Source organism: Pteropus vampyrus, unplaced genomic scaffold, assembly GCF_000151845.1.
Source record: "Pteropus vampyrus isolate Shadow unplaced genomic scaffold, Pvam_2.0 Scaffold11, whole genome shotgun sequence".
Classification (NCBI taxonomy): domain Eukaryota; kingdom Metazoa; phylum Chordata; class Mammalia; order Chiroptera; family Pteropodidae; genus Pteropus; species Pteropus vampyrus.
The window spans coordinates 8,664,176-8,681,005 of NW_011888792.1; the positions used below are offsets into that span (position 1 = coordinate 8,664,176).

At 36.8% G+C, this 16,830-nt stretch overlaps 1 long non-coding RNA gene and 1 pseudogene across 2 annotated transcripts in view; one reads left to right on the plus strand and one right to left on the minus strand.

Moving 5' to 3' along the window:
- Nucleotides 1-16,830, minus strand: part of LOC111731269 — a 213,032-nt gene that overhangs the window by 161,223 nt on the left and 34,979 nt on the right. The gene's annotated exons all lie outside the window — the stretch shown is intronic.
- LOC111731883 lies at nucleotides 11,285-11,403 on the plus strand (annotated as a pseudogene).

A 16,830-nucleotide genomic window follows, 5' to 3' on the forward strand; every position in this document is an offset into this window, starting at 1 on the left:
GAATCAAGATGAAAGAGTTTATTTTTTACAGTGACAAGAATGACACATGATAGAAAGCAAGGAATAAAAAGAAAACCAGAACATTTCCTTCATTGCTGCCCCCAGGGAGACCAATATTCCCCTTGATGAGAGGAAATGGCCTTCTGTAAAAAAAAAAAGGTGGGGGTGGGGCGGTGGCCCACTGTAAAGCTGAGGGACCAAGCAGATCTGACTACTTAAGAGCCAAAGGTTTCCTGAGAGACAGAGCACTGAAAAGAAGGGAATCTGGTCAGTCTAGAAGAGCATCCAGCAAAGCACACAGGCTTGGAAGCAACTGCTTTATCACTCTTAGCTCCAAGCTTCCCTGGAGCATCTGACTTCAAACATCAGGATCTCTATATCCTGTCCTTTAGAAATAGTGCCTGGGCATCATTCTCACCTAAATCAGCCCAGGACCTCATTGCAGATGGCCAGATAAGACTACCCTTTGGGCGCTAAAGTTGTTCAGGGCATGCCACCCCCAAATATGCCTCTGTTGATTATTTTGAGCTGAAGCACCTGAAAAACAACAAATATCCTTTACCTACTTACAGACATATCCTTCAAAAGGAATTCAATTGTCATAAATCCCCTAAAAACAGGGAATTTCATCAACCAGGGAAGATTGACTCATCACAGGAGCGAAAACGAGAAGTCCAAACCACACCCAGACAAACAGTCACAAATTATCATACCTCCCATCTATTTTTCCAACGGTCCATTCATCTTTCCAAAAAATCATTTATTTCCTCCTATGTAGTATGCATTCCCTCTCCCTTTCCACTATTAAGATGGTATATAAGCTCTCAAATCTCACAATTTGGGGAGAGGGGGTTAATTTACTTTTTTGTTTTCCTGTGATACCCCTTGCACATAATATTAAGTTAATAAATTTGCATAGATTTTCTCTTATTAATCTGCCTATCGTCTGTTTATTTTGCAGACCCAACTATCAAACTCAGGAGAGCAGAAGGTAAGTATTTCCTTCCCTACAGTCTCCTCCCAGTACCACCTCGTTTTACCAGGCTGCAGGCTGCCCAACACAGCTGTGTCAGAAGGAAATTTTAAAAGAGGAAGAAAATGGCCTTGAATATTTTGAGCGGGATGATAGCTTCTTGATATGTTATACTAGAATCATACATTTGTTAAATAGTAAGCATCTCAATACCATATTAATTTTAAGAATATTTTGCCAGAAAATAATAATAATGGCATATAGGGATTTGTTCCAGGATGTGAATCTTTTACCAACAACAAAGGTACCTGTGTCTACAGCTCTCCTGGGTCTACACAGAGTGAGCCGCCAGTTCTCCATGACTCAGTAGCCATGGCCCAGGCAGCTATGACATTCCATGCTCTGCTTAACAAAAAATAAAATAAAATTTTTTCTAGTGCTACAAAAAAAAGGGGGAGGATTTTCTAAAGATTCAAAAAGAAAAAGAACATTTCCTTTGTGCCTAAGATACATGTAGATTTCAGAAATTTTTCAAATGTACTGATAAAGTAAGCAACTAAACAATTAGAAATTTGTAGAGATGTTGTTCTTCCCTGCTCTTGTAGACTTGGTGACTCCATGTGGTGTGCTGCCCAGAACCTGCTGTCAGGCTCAGTAAGTGCTGGGAGTTTGGCCCTCACCTCCACCAAGCCCAGTCCTGATAACAACAGCAACCCTGCTCAGTCATCACACCTGGTCCACAGCCAACTCCACTGAAACTTCCTGGCACCACACCCAACATGGCTAACAAGAACCTTTGTTTCTAGTACATTTGATATCAAAATAGCATTGCATTTTCCCCTGGAGAAATGCAATTTTGTCTCCATTTCAACTAGTTTGATGTGTGGTAATCGGAGGGAGGCACAAATTTTGAACTTAAGCTTTATGTTGTGACTAACATTAAATACCCTACATCGAAGAGCTGGGCTGTTCCTCAGAACTACTTTAAACCACAATTTTTCATTGTTTCAGAAACCCACAGTGCAATCTGCAATGCATTATAAATTCTGAGCAGAGAATCTTATCTATATTTTCTTGTGCATTCCAAAAGCCCCCAAAATACTGATCAGAGACAGTGCCTACATTCCAAGACTAGTGCCACAAGTTTGCTGCAAGTTGAAGGAGAAAATATTGAAAGTAACAGATGTTTGGGTTCCCTAGTCTTGTTATTTTCAAGATTTCATCAACAATGCAGTTTTAAATTAGAGATGTACTGTAGTTCTATTGTTCCCTATGGAAATGTCTAACTAAAACCAGAGTATAAGAATTCATTTTCAAACAAAAATTCTAACTTTGGTTTTAAGAGGGAAAAAAAATATATCCTCTTAGAAGAGAAGAAAATATAGTCTGACGAGCCCCCCTCCAGTCGGCACCACAGTGGGAAGGATTCAATGGGTGGTAACTGTTCTCTCTTGCTTTTGCAGACTTGGTGACTCCATGGGGTGTGCTCCCCAGGCTCTTGCTGTCCAAAAGGGAAGCCGTAGGGGATGCTCACAACCCCGCTACAGCGAGAATGTTTTGTGGGTCTGGTCCCACCATGCTCAGAATAGCTCCACATGAGGTATCCTGACTCACTTCAAAGACAGGATAGCTTCAGAAGCCCCTCCAGAAGGCTTGCCTGCATCAACTCTGCCATCCACACTGCACATCCCCTGCTAGGTTTTGCATGCCCAGGAAAGAAAGTTATTAGCTCTCTCCTGGACTCAAAGGGAAGAGTGAGCAGAGTCTATTGTTTGCTCTCAAATCTGCATCCCTGGTGGCTGTCGGTTCACATATTATCCTATTTCAAAGGGACAGCAACACAGGGCTTAAATTATACAGAGTTTCAGAAGAGTTCGGACCGAGGGCTTTTGGGGATGAGGATGAACCATCAAATCAAAGTGGTAAAGCTGAGCCAGTTTTATTTAAATGTAAATTTATAAGAAAAAGTCAATATTTGTTGTTGTTGTTGTTGTTGTTGTTGTGTTGTTCTTCCTAAAATCCTTTTATCTTTTTATCCCAACTCTTCCCTGAACTCACTCCTGATTACTCCAGATACATAGGATGATCCCTCCGTTCTCTAAACTCAAAAATACATAGTATCTGCTGCCAACTAAGCACTTTATTATATACCCACCTGTACTAGTTTCTGTATTATATTTTTAATACTGATTTCCCAAATTGATTTTGAGTGTCTCAAGGGCAGACAGAATGTCTTACACGTACTCTCAGAACCTATCATGGAGATAGCGGGAATGGAGGATCCAAGAGAACCATTTGGCATAAGCCTCACATAAAACAAGACTCCAATTTACATTTTTGATGATATCTATCTCCAATGAGATTATACCTAGACTTTCATAGATATACTGGCAAGAGTTTTAAAAAGAAGTATTTTACCCAACAACTTTAAGTTCATCACAGTTTCTATCATCCTTTTTCGGCATTACTTTATTTTTTAATATCTTTAGAGCCTCAAAAAGAAAAGTGGCTCAGTTTACCTCAGATTTTCTGTAGTGCCTGGAACCATGTTACAAATAATATGCTCAGAAAATATTCTCTAATGGTCAACAGACCTTCTGTAGGTAGGAGGAAGAAATGTAAAACTGGCATGGCACTTGGATATGACCCCACCAGAAGTCAGAGACCCCGGGCAACTAAAAAGACTCTAGGTAGACTGGCTAGAGCCCATTTCCAAAGTGATTGTGTTTTCAGGGACCTCCCTCCTTCTGTGGGGAGCAAAACATGTGTATCAAAGAAAGGGGATGCCCTCTTCTTTTAATAATGAGGTAACCTCTAAGAACTTGGAGCTAATGCAGTTATTTTAGACTCAAGCTAGTAAAATCCAGAGACAGTGGTTATGTTTAACCATCTGTGAGATAAAAGCATACAGGAAACAGTCATACATGGCCAAAGGGATCTAAAAACCCCAGAATTCCAATCAAAGGAGTCTCTAGAAGTAACCTCAGGGAAGCAGGACTAGAATATGATTGAAGTCTTCAAAATCTCATACACTCTTTGGAGAAAAATAATGTGAATCAAAATATGTGAATAGAAAAGGAAAACACAAATTAGTTGTGAGTTCATTGTGTACATTTATTTTGTGAAGACTCCAGGGCAGCAGGTAATCTTGTGACACCTCCAAACTGTCCTTGTCTCTCATGCACCTCTTTCTGCCCCATTCTTGTATTTAGATGATGTGGTAAACATTAGTCCTGTTCACCAAATTTTTCTGGCTCTCTGCCTTCCAGAACTTTCTAGAATGGCATTCCCTCATTCTTCTTTGCAGGTAGGCATGGCCTTATAACTTGTTTTGGCCAATGAAATGTGAGTGATATAAGAGCTAGTGAACTATTCACCACATCTCCACTGTCCTGCCTTTCCCATTACGGGTCATGAGAGTCCAGAGATAGAACCTCCCTCTGCCTCAGGCCTGAATGAGAATGAGCAGAGTTCCCCAGCTGACCAGTGGGGGAAGAATAAGCCTGTATTATTTTAAGCCACCTAAATCCTGGCATTGTTTCTTACTACAGTATAACCTACCCTGTTCTGATTGATAGGAGTGGAAAAGAGCTCACAATGTTTAATCCCCTGTCCCCCAAACTAAAGTACTTTTGGGGTTACACTGTTACATGCCAAGGGACTGTAAAAGCCACAGGATAAGAGAGGCCCATTTATCACAGCAGCCACTGGACTGGTTAATTTTAAATGTTATTTTTATACTTGCCAAGAGAGTAAATCTTAAATGTTCTTACCACAAAAAAGAAATGGTTACTATATGACTTGATGGATTTGTTACTAATACTATGGTATTTTGCAAAATATAAGTGTATCAAATCAATACATTGTATACCTTAAACTTAAAAACATTCAATAATGCTGGAAAAAATAAAGTGAGTCTCTTGAGGAAAAAAAGTAAAATATTTTTATAAAGACAAACATACACAGATTGAGTGTACAACGTCATAAATTTTTAAGATAAAATAGAAATCATCTAAGAATTTTGGAAGCATAAGTTTAGAGGATGAAATAAGGAATTAGAGCAGAAAAGGGACCTTTGAGAGGAACATCTTCAATGAACGGAAGAGGAAACTATGGTACATAGCATCTACAGGACCTATCCAGTGTCCCCAGCTCCTGAATGCAATCCAGGTTGGCTGATTCTAATTCCAGTACTCTTTCCGCCACATCTTGATGTGCAGGATAATAATTTTCCTAGGTTTCTCAACAACACAAGGAAGAAAAGAAATCCTCATATAAGAAGGAAGCTGTCTCTACTGTTCACTTGAAGGTGATTCCTCAGGTTGGTGGCAGTGAGGTGACTGACTCTATTATCAAACCTTGTTCATAAAGATATCTATATTCTATTTCTTCTTCCTTCCCAACTCCTTATCTTGCCTAGGTGGAAAGGTTAAAAAAAAAAAAAAAAGACAAAAATTTGCCTACTCTAACCTTTTTATTCCTCCAAATTTTTCCAGCTTTTGACCTTTGTAATCTAATCAATTGTCTCCACTGTGGGATCATTAAATAATTAGCTATTGAAAGAAGGTTCCCCAATGATAAATAACCTCTTTTGCAACAAGGCAGGGTTTTAATAAATACCTCCTGTAGTCAGTTTAGTGATAGATCATTTTTAAAGCATTATCTTAGGTAAAGATTGGAAGTAACATTTGTTTTCTTTTTTGAGTTGGAACTTAGTTGTTTGTTTGTTTTTTTTTTCAGACTTTTTTGGAATTTTATGAAACCAAATTTTCAAGTGGAAGAATTCAAAGCACATAAAAAGCAAACCAGATTTTTTTTAAAAGGAAATAAAGGATTAAAAATCATAACCCACCATTACTCCCAGCCTTTCAGAGTTAATAATACATATTTAAAATAACTTGATCTAAAACTCTAGAAGCAACCCAGCCAACATTCATTTTATCTATAAAATCAGCATATGACAATTTAAGGTCAAGAGCTTATAAAAGTCAATATTCAAGTTCTATCTCTTGTAAGTGGGGCCAATTTTTACCACAGACATTATTGAACACTTGGCATTGTGAAATGATCTGAACCATGATCCACAATGTCTACGAACATTAACTTGAATTGCTCACTTATTTTTTTTTTAAGCACATCACTCACAAATGAGGTATTTCTTTTGCTTTTGCACAAGTGCCTGTTCATTTTTAGAGAGCAAAGCCTTAACAAATCAATTTTTGTTTCCCTGTTGTCTCCTCAGTATAACAAAATTTTCCTGTTACTCTGTTTAGATAAAACTTGTTTTTAAAACAGTGAGTACCACCCCAAGTTAGATTTTAGTTATTCTATTGTCATCGTAGCTGCAGAAGGAAAGTTTGTAAGAAATTTCCAAAAACTCCCAAGCTAAATACCACAGGAAGATCCCTATCCGACTTGTCCAAATTTGTACCTGACTCCTATTTACCAAAATCTTTTCTGTCAGGGCCACCTCCCTAGCAGCTTCCCACGCTAATGCCATTTTCAAGCTGTCATTCATACTATTTTAACATATGCACACACCTAATATCTGTGTTGCAAAAACTCTTCTCTCTGCCCATCTATATTCTGCTCAACCTTCAAAGCCTAATTCAAGTTCCAAAGCCTCCTGGAGCACTTTCCATATTAAATTTATCCTCAACAATAATCCAATTCTGATAGCAGTTACTGTGCTTGCCATTCATTTGGATGTTTAGTCTTATTTTGCTTTGCAGCATCATGTAATTGCTTCATTGTATATGTCTTGGTTCCTTCATTTGATAAAAAGATCATGGAGAGGAGACAATATTTGATGTAAAACCATAAATGAAATACATCAGGAAAAGCCTACATAGCAAATAAGATCTTTATATCTTGCCCAATTCTTAGATCATTCACTTTCAGAAATGTTCCAGGTCTAATCTACAAAGACTCAAGGAGGCAGACAAAGCATCACCTCTACCCAATTACCACAATAGCCACCCTAAAAACTGTTTGCTCTTTAGAGTCAAACTAAAATAAAGGCCAAAACTCAGATAACCCCAGTGAGCCACTCTAGCAAATGAACTGCTTCACCAGCAAAGCTGAAACATCAGCCAAGTCCAAGTGGTGGGAATTTTACAAAGCAGCAGACAGTAGTAATGTGTCATAATCAGAGGAAATCAACGCCCAGCCACTTTCAGCTGCAGACTCTGCCCTCATTCCCTCCAGGTATAATCTGCCTCCAAAAATAGCATGCATCACAAAAATGGCCATAGAGAATAGGTATCCCTGACATATCCACCAGATATGATAGTGAAAAGACATGTACCTAATGTCATATAAGCAAGGTTCTCACTATAAATAAAGTAAAAATAAAAGTAGATTTCTATTACTTTTGAAAGATAATGTATAATTCTATACATGTCTTAATGTTTTGGCTGTCTAGTGAGTTTAGTATAGAGTAAGGAATTCTCAGTGTTTTTACTGTATTAGTTGATAGTACTGTACAGATAATAAATCAGTTCATTTTTTTCTCAGCATAATAGAGGTAAACTGCTACACACACACGTGCACATGCATGCACACACACACAAACATACACACACAATTCTTCCTTGGAGCTTACTTTTTTGATTAACATTACAGTTAATGTGTAGTACAGGTAGTTATCCGGATAGAGGCAAAAATGCTATTTTAAAGGTTTCCTTCAGTTTGTGCCCGTTGTTTTAGGGCAGCAATTCTCAACAGGTGTGATTCTGCCTCCTAGGGAACATTTGGCAATGTCTGGAGACATTTTGGGTTATTATGACGGGTGGCGATGCTACTGGCATACTGCTAGATATCCTACAATGCACAATCTCCCCCAATGAAGAATTATTAAATTCAATATGTCAGTAGTGTCAACTATAAGAAACTCTGTTCTAGGGGCAAAAGCAAACGTAATTTAGGGAAAGAGCGCTTCATGTTTGGGGGAAATTACTTTAATAGTCTTTTGTTTTATGCAAAAGAAAAGCCAAAATCTTTTTCTGAACTAGGGAATTTCAGACTCTAAGGCCAAATGATGGCTTTGCAACAGCATCACTGTGGAAACCAGTATGGTGTTAACTCCCACTTAAATTCATTGACTAGAGTGAGAAATGAGGATGCAGGCAAGAACAAACGACCCATATTTCCAGGAATGATTTGAAGGGGTTTTCTTTATAAAGGAAATAAAATGAACCCCAACAATATCACAGTAGGTAATGTCACTGGGCTAAGAAGACCCAGTCAGAAGGATGTTCCCAATAATGTGCATGGCAGATGGCATCCAGAATTGGTGAGATTTGAACCAGTGTTAAGTTTTCCTTTTTCACGTTGTCCTTCTCTTTCAATACCCCCAAGCCTTCAAAAAAAAAACTTTTCTAAAGCACCATGTCCTAGTATCTGTTGTGTTTAGGGCATAAAGATTACCCAGCTTACATTTGCCAGTGCCCTTTCCAAACCTGAAACAGCTCCATTAGAGACACATCATTACCCACTCTAGAACTTCTAAGAAAATTGAATCGAATAAATTATTAGCAGTTTCATAATAAACTTCAAATCATCTTCCATACATTTTCCTCAAACTGCCAGTGTAATTTATATATTAAACATTTAGATAGTACCATCCTTCCTTGTCAAGTCTCCCTCGTGAGAGATTAAGCAAAGAGGAGACCATTATATGCCAAGAGAGTTTAAGTTAAGAAAGGCCTCCAGGCAGACCACGAGCTAGAAGACTTCTCAAAGGCCTGCCAGCTCTGTAATTCTATGATTTCAGGTGAGGAACCTAATAGCACATTGAGAAACTTTCCCCACAACAGGAAAGGAAGTCAGTGGAAAAGCCAGCCATTGCGAATGCCTTGCTTCTTGGGCTATATCCTAAAATATAAAATATATTTTTGAACCACAGAGAATCATGTTGTCCCTTTATTCAGAACTTCTTTTGGAAGAAGTGGTCATTAGAAGACAGTATTCGTTTGCATTTCTAAACACTCCAAAAACAGAATACAGAAGGACAAGTGAATCATAAAAGAGTATGATGAGATTTTTGCTTTGGTCCTGGACAGATTTTCTAGCATGACCAGCAATTATGTTTCCAGTAACCGTGTGGACCAAAGTTCATTTCTCCCTGTATCTTATGCAGTGAATTCACACCTGTCAGCCCAAAAGAGAAGAAATATTGACACAGTGACTTCAGACAAAGTTAGTCAGGTTGGCCTAAAACACTGGGGATATCAGAAATGTCCTTTAGTATATTCTTCACTCAAATCCATACGACTTTTGGTTGCTTTGACATTAAAATTACTGTACATGTTGTTCCCAGCTTCTTCTGTTTGCCCAATGTAGAACACAGAAATGTTATTAACTTCATAGCGTGTGTGTGTGTGTGTGCACGCGCTCGCGTGGACACACACACACACACACACACACACACACACACACACACAAACTCAACTTGTCGACAGCTTTGGCAAAGTAAAATACAAATGATAATTAGAAACATGTGTCCCCAGCAAAAAAGGCACAGTAACTAAAAGGTCATCTTTTTCCAAATGACCTAATTAGAAAAGCCTGGAGTGCTGGCTACAGTATAATGGTTTTACACAGCTTTTAACTCAGACTTCCTGTTTTAAAACAGTGCAATTTACTGCTCCTGTAGCAAATACGAATTGTCACTTAATGCCAACAGAATTAGGCCTCACAACACCACCTGCCTCCAGCAATCTCTTCATTGTTAGACACATCGGCTGAGGATAACTGATTTACCACCCCAGAATGACCATTTAGAACTTAGTGCCAGGACTGCTGCCAAGCAGAGAACAAGGATTTCATGTAGAAGAGAGCTCACGAGGTACTTTACATTAATGCCCATTGAAATATGCATGAATAGACCAAAGGGAAAAGCAGTTGTTCTGAATCAGACTATCAGTGAATGCTTCTTAGATTCTTTTTTCTGGTCTCAGAGCTAAGATTTTGATGCTGAATAATTTTAATTACCCAGAGACAACAGACACAGACTGGCTGAAACTGCCAAATGGTAGAAACTCAAACAGGCACCCAAATAGAATTGTCATTTTAAAAAGATGCCTCTGTAAATTCGTATTTAATCTCTCTCATATTTATTCAATATGTTGTGATGTTTCATTAAGTATTCATTTTGCTTGTCTGTTTTATTGCCTCAGTTCTCCCATTTGAAACACCTAACTAATGCTATGAGGAAACTATTTATTCAAGACTCTGAAGAATTTAAAATGAACTAACAGCAATGGGTACCCAGCTACCAACTATGTTTCCCAGCCTCTCCAGTAGCTAAGTGTGGTCATATGACTAAATGTAGGCCTATCAAAGGTGAATGGGAAGGATTTCTTCTGAATAACCTTCGTATAGACAATTTGCTTTGAATTTTCTTTGTCTTCCATCACTGGCTTTGAAATGGTGACAACTAGAGTAACCTTGGGTGACACGGCTACACTGACAGCCCTGTATCTTTCATCTATGTACTTTTTTCATGAGAGAAAAATAAACTTCTATCACTCTTAAAACACTATAGATTAGGTCCACTTTGTTATAGCAGCTTAGCCTGCACCTCAACTGATACGAAGTGAGCATCAAGAAGTTGCATACACTCATTGTGCCTTGATTTTGTGTACATCTTTTGATTTGTTCGGTTCATTAATAAACCAAAGAGAAAGTAACCTTAGGCTAATCCTCATTCTTGTCAATTCTTGAATCTTTGCCAGTCTTTATAGTCAAACTTAGCTCCAAGATCTGTCCTGTAAAATAAAGAGTATGAAGGTTGTTGTAGTTTCAAATTCTATGATCTAACATTCTATACTGTACTATGACTTGAAGTAGAACAGGTCTAAATTATTTTGGAGAGGGACTAATAAGATAAATATAGGTAATATTCTCAAACTAGAAAGGATATTCGAGGATTCTGTGCAAACAAAAAGGCTTGACAAATATTCACTACATTCACTCACTGCCTTCCCCTTCCCAATTTCACTATCTTTGCCAGTACTGCTGTTATTTTACCAAATAAGCAAGGCTTCTACTATCAGTAATGTGTGTGAATCTTTTTTCTCCTTCATTTCCTTAATCTTATCAATCAACAAAGTTTATGAAATTGGTTTCCAACTTGAAACACTCTACTGAAAGAACAGAAATTTTATAAATAAATGAAAATAGTCATACCAGAAGATGTCCTAGTGATATTTCAGAACACTGTGAAAAAATCGAGATTCTAAAAATGTCCCGCAAGAGGAAATATCCAGGTCTCTTATAGAGAAATTTGAATTTAGAATGCCATTTCTTGTCTACAGCCATGCTGCCCTGAACAAGCCCTATCCTTTCTGATCTCAGAAGCTAAGCAGGGTCGGGCCTGGTTAGTACTTAGATGGGAGACCACCTAGGAAGACCAGGTGTTGTAGACATAAAAAATAAAAAAATAAGGGATCGTAAGATGACAAGGTCTTTGCAATCTATGAGGTCAACCAAGGGCTGCTTTGCCTAAAAAAAAAAAAAAGATAGAATGCCACTTCTCAACAACACCAAATATTGGGGGAAGGAAAGAAGCAGTGCTTTCATTTTTCTGATGGGAAATAATTCTTAACATTTACTTTTGTAGAATTTAGCCAAACTATCAACAAACTATCTAAGTATAAAGACATTATCAGACATGCAAGAACATACAATTGTCCTCTCACACAGCTATTCTTGGGAAGTTATTTGAAAATGTGCTCCAGTAAAAGAAGGGAGTAAACCAAAACATAGGAGTCAAAAAGTAAACCCAGAAAGAATAAGTTGATTCAAACCAGAAAGGTATTAGAGGAAGTTCTAAGGTTACTACTTTACAGCAGGCTTTGTGATTACCATCCCACATAGGAACAAAAAGATGAAGACTGAGTAATAAAGACATTTTTAAAACATTTTAACAACTTGAAAAAAAATGCCTGATATGGTAAAAGGTTTGAAAAATAAGGAAGCCATAATGAAAAAAAAAAAAAAGACATTTAAGACCAGAAAAAAAAACAAATATATGTAAAAAATAAAATGGGAAAAGTGACTTACTTAGATCTAGAGAGAACAATATTCAAATATCCATAATAATGAAAACTGTAAACTAGTTAAATAATCTAATGAAAACTATTTAATCAAATCAGACTAAATATATTACTATATAGAGAAGACAAGGGAAATGAGTGTTAGGGGCCTATATCCCATGTTCAGGGCACGAAGTAGTTTCTAAAATATTTCATCACAAAATAGCAGCACAGAAAGTTAAATAGCTAAAAGGGTTAAGGATTTTTTCCTCTAGGGAATAGAATAGGGGTTTAGCGAAAAAGGAAGAGTTAAGTTTTCTTATTAGTCTTTCTATTTGCTTTTATAACAAGTGAGTGTTAATTTTGCATTTTAAGTTTTTGGTTTTGTTTTTGTTTTCAATTGAGGGCTTGGGAGGGTGAATAGGATTTGGCAGAACCGAGGGCATAAGAGAGCACATCAAAATCATCCAGGGGAACTGAAGAAGCAAAAGCACAATGTTTGTCTTAGGCCGGTGAAAATATCATCTAAGAATAACTTTTAAAAAACATACATATTTCTGGGCAATATCTCAAACCCGACTTTCTGGGTAATAGTTCTGAAAATATGGTCCCCAGATTAGCAGCATCATGGTCACCTGGGAACTTGTTAAAAAGTATATTCTTGGGTCCCACTTAATAATACTAAATTAGTCTGGGTCCTTGGGGTGATTCTGATGCTTGGCAAGACTAAGAACTATGGTATACTGGTCCTAGTCTAGTCAAGTCTTTGGAGACATGCAACTAACTACATGACCTTGAGCAATTTACTAGTCATAAGAATGCATGACACATTAAACATAATCCCTTTTATCACATTTAACAGCGAAGGCAGGCTCCTCCTTCTCTTACTATTTTCTCCACCACCCGATCTTAAGCTATATTTCACTTCTATCATGAGTTGCAAAGGCCATCTTTTTGAGGACAAACGTAGAGTTCATTACTTAGAGTGTCAGGGGCCACACTTGGACTTTCAGGTGGACATTCTAGAACTGTAGCTTCACAGCATTCCTTTCTCGTGTTCTTTCTTCATCCAGCTCCTTGCAACTTCCACCATTCTGTCCTCACCCATTTAAAATCCAGGCCTCTGAGCTCTGTTCCTTTTTATACCAAAAATGCCCTTCTCCTCACATCTCTCAAAAGTCTCATTTCACTTTTGGGTCAAAATTCGAATGACAGTTATCTCCTTTTTTAAATCTTCTGATAGTCACAACCAAAAATAGAGTATTCCTAAGTAATCTCAGAAGACTTCTGCATTTCTATTTTAGTCCTTAATATGTGTATGTGTTAATGCAGCTCATGGTATACCTTCTGCCATATTTATGAAACTTTAAAGAGCAGACATCAGATTTTGTTTATTTGGTCATGTCCCTCTACAATACCTTACACATAAGCTTTTGTTCTTGTTAACTGAATTGAATTGACCTCTCTTGCTCAGAAATTTTCATTAACACTCATGTCTATGCCATCAAGTCTAACATCAGAATTCTGCCATCTTTGTGGCTTCACAGTGCCCACTCAATTTTATTTCCTACTTGATCCCAACACAAATACACCAATACAGCTTTATTGGTGATTCTCGGCACCAACTGTACATTAGAATCCCCTAGAAAACTTTTAAGAAATACCATGGCCAAAGATTCTCCATCAAAGATTTTAAAAATTAGTCAAGAGTCAGGCCGAGGCATCTGTATTTTTAATAAGCACCCTAAATGTGTAACCATGGTGGAAAATGTTGAGCTAGTGTATTGCCTCACTTGTTCCTGATAGCAAGTCATTCACCTTTAGTAATATTTTCATGTTCTTCTACTAATCTATTTTGGCAACTTTCAGATACCTCTGTATTTGTACAAGATTCAGGTAAAAGTCTTGCCTCCTTTAGGAAGCCTTCCTGCACTACCTCTACCTACTCTAATCTTTTATAGTCTTGCATTTTATTGACCTACCATTTCAGTTTTATGTGTTAGTGCTTGACTTTCCATTACAAATACCTGCAGAACAGAAAGTCTGACAAATATGCCACACTTTTGATTATCTCTTTGATTCGATAATATTTCATGATAAACACTTCATGCAAAATAAATAAAAATAATAAAAACTAAATATGTAAGTATATTCTGATTATATTTACATAACATAGTGTTAAGAGCCCAAACTCCAGTCAGGCATACCCAGATTTGAATCTTAGCTCCTGCACTGGGTAGTTGTGTTACCTGTAGGCAGGTTACCTCACCTATCTGAGTCTCAGTTTTCTAAAATGTAAAAAGTGACTAATAGCAGTATGTACCCCATTAAACTGTTGTGAAGATTAAATGAAATAAGATATTAATAAAAAATAAAAATAAAAAATAAATTAAAACATATATGTAAAATGCTTAGCACATATTAGGCAATCAGTTCATAAATATAATTAATTATTATTTGAGTAAAAATTTCATGCCTACCTCCTTTTCAATCAGCACTTTTTTGAGCAAAGCACCTACGTTTTAAATCTTTTCTTCAGAAATAAAGACAAGTGATCTTTTGTTTTCTTGCCATATCTAACCAGATTATTTTCCCATACCAAAGCTTAACATTGTTATTATTATGTTAGAATGTTCATTACATAGCATGCTCTGAGTAATTTCAATGCTTATGGATATATCATTGCATTATATGCAGTTGCCCACAATTTACAGATTTTAATTTAGTTACTAAATAGTAGGGAATTCTGATTAAGAAGTTGCCAGAGGGGAGAAACTGAATTGAAGGGGAGTGAAGTCAGTATCATGGGCCATTTAGCTGAATTAAACTCAGCTTCCATAGGATGGTATAGCGAATGATTAGCATGCTACATCTCCGGTTACTACAAACATTGAGTTGATTACCAACCAATCTACATCTCTACGTTTTCACCCTCACCACCCATGACTTCAGAGTATTTCAATAATGAAACTCTACAGGGAGAAAAACTGTTTGAGTGTTTTTCCTTTACTTTGTGCAATCGCACTCAGCTATCTAACATATATTAAAGTTGCTGCCAAATGATACCACTGAGAAAGACAGAAAAAAAGATAGCATGAAGCAAAGGAGTGAGAGAAGGAAGAAGGCAGAAGCAAAAGATCACAAATTGCAAATCATGAGACTCTAAAAATCAATAAAAATTTATTATAAAATAATACAGAAACATGTTTAGATTTATTTATTTTGCTCTGAACCCTATTCTTCAAGATGCTTTAGTGTTTTGCTATTTAGAAAGTGCAAAGAGATTTCTACAACAGAAGTATTTCAGTTTTATTAAAGATTATTTTTAAATGAGTACTGAGCAATATATAGAAAAATCCATGTTCTCTTCGGTTCATGTGATTCAGCCATATCTGTTAAAAGCTCAATAAACTGTTACTGCTTCATATTATTGAACAGTTGCAACTGTGAAAACAGAAATATAACAGCTTCACATTTCCCCCAGACTTCTCTCTTATCTCCTTCTAGAGCTTTATTTTTTTTCCTTCACTGTTTATCAGAATACACATTCACATTCTTTAAACAGTTTTCAGATCAAAGCACGAGTTTTCATCAAAAGTATACAGGTTTCTACTGTGTTTAACAATTTTAAAAAAGCTGTTCTGACAGGTTCAGATTTTCACTGTTCCATTTCATGTACTTTGTACAACTGATGAAACTTTAGATGCAAAAGCAGTATAATGTACACAAACTCTTCCTTTTTCCATTAAAGTACACATTGAAATGGTTGGCTTATTGCCTAAGAATCAATTGCTAGAATTTTTTTTTTTTAATTTTAAGAACCTCATCTTTGAATTAAAAAATTGCAAATATTTTTCTCTTCTAAATTCTTAGTTTTTGCTTAGCAAATTTAAGTCAAAAACAGAAGTAGCGTCTGTTGTTTCTGCCTAATTAGTACAGACAGTGGGGTTACAGAGGTTAATACAAGGAAATCATTTGTTTCTGCCTACACATAGGAATATGAAAATACTTTCAGTGTAAACATCTTGAGATCCTGAGGTATATTGTGAAGAGTTAAACTGTGAGTCTTGTGTAAATCACTTGTTTCTCTGACAAACAAGAGCATGTTTCAAAGGTTATGCCTGGAAGCTTATACCAGGCAGAGACTCTCCTGCCCTATTTTTTTGTGTGGGTTTGGGACACTGGGGTGATGATAACATGTATTATAAATGAAGTACAGAAATTAGAAAGAGAAATATGTTCTTTTCTCCAGTTACACAAATTTGTTATTGCTGCTCCCCCAAAGGCCAAAATACCTTAACTACTATAAAATCAACGAAATCCTGTTCCAGTCTTGAACTGTCAGGACAGAATAGAAGATCTTAATTTAAAAACTTATTTTACAATCAAAATAACCCCATCAGGCCTTCAGCACTTGGTGGCAGTGTTTTGATCTTAGAGAAGGAATAGACAAATTAAAATTATTTGGGGACCCACTCACTACAAAGTGACCAGTTAGTTTTATCGAACCCACATTAGTGCTAGTATAGCAACACCTACTGGTATGTTTATGAAGTAAAGTTGACATCAGCATGGCCAGAAATCAGTTCTTCCATCTTGATGAGAAAAATTACAACCTGGTTTTTTACCTGTGATGTCTATGCATAAAAATGACTGTTTCCAAATGAGAGAATGTGAAGGAAAACTATTGTCGTCAAAGAAAAAATAACTATGTTTAGAGTGCCACTAAGGCAATTGCTATACTCTTCTGAAAATTAAAACTGCCGTTCAGCCTGCTTCTAAAAATTATGTCATGTGGTTCATGGTTGAGACTGATCT